Source organism: Carex rostrata, chromosome 22 (assembly GCF_964058835.1).
Source record: "Carex rostrata chromosome 22, lpCarRost1.2, whole genome shotgun sequence".
In the NCBI taxonomy this organism is placed as follows: domain Eukaryota; kingdom Viridiplantae; phylum Streptophyta; class Magnoliopsida; order Poales; family Cyperaceae; genus Carex; species Carex rostrata.
Window position 1 is genome coordinate 8,555,915 of NC_135939.1, and position 1,017 is coordinate 8,556,931.

The 1,017-nt window shown below is 30.2% G+C and overlaps 1 pseudogene; it reads left to right on the forward strand.

The window, feature by feature from the left end:
• The first annotated feature begins 292 nt into the window (after positions 1-292).
• Positions 293-799, forward strand: LOC144573922 (SKP1-like protein 4 pseudogene; annotated as a pseudogene).
• Positions 800-1,017: the final 218 nt, after the last annotated feature.

The following is a 1,017-nucleotide window of genomic DNA, read 5'->3' on the forward strand; positions in this document are numbered from 1 at the left end:
AATAAATAAATCTATTTTTGTGAGTATATTACTATATTTAAAGCAATGAAATAAAACGTCAAAACTGAAATTGTCTGAAAAAAGATGCACATTTTAGTTCAATTTAAATAAGTATAAGAGATCTTTTTTATGAGTATATTTACAATAATAAAAAAAATATAAAAATAGTAATTATCTAAAACAGAAGTGCATAATTATAAATTTCAATTATAGATTTTAAATGTATGTTCTTATTACTTATATATAGTCTCATAATTTAACCCTAAATTATACAATTTCAAAGGAAACAAAAATGTTGAACAACGTTAATAAGCAAATGATCACGCTAATGAGCTCCGACGGAGAGAAGTTTATGGTGACAGAGAAGGTGGCAAAGATGTCTAACACGATCAACAGTATGATTGAAGACAACTGTGCTGAGGTCTCCATTACATTGCCTAATATCACTGCCAAGATCCTAGCAAAGGTGATCAAGTATTGCGAGAAACATGTCTTCGAGCAAGAGGGTGTCACATCTTATACTGGATTTCATTGGAGCACCAAAATGCTGAGAAGCGAAATCGAGAACTGGGACAAAGAATTTACAAATGTCGATCATGCAATGATTTTCGGTCTTATTAAGGCAGCACATTATCTGAACATCAAAGGACTACTGGATCTGACATGCAAAAAGGTGGCTGGTCAAATGGCCAATAAGTCTCTTGACGAGATCCGCAAGATTTTTAATATAAAGAACGATTACACACCGGAGGAGGAAGCGGCGGTTCGCCGGAAATACCCGTGGGTTTCGTTTAATTAGAAATTTCAATTAATTTCATCTCATTCTATTTTTAATATAAAAAAAAAATTAGCTGATTGAAGTTCCACCGTTAAATTCATGTATCATATATTCAACTTTCATTTTCTTATATTTATATATTCAATTCTTATGTATTTGATATTCGTTTAATTAGAAATTTCAATTAATTTCATCTCATTCTATTTTTAATATAAAAAAAAAATTAGCTGATTGAAGTT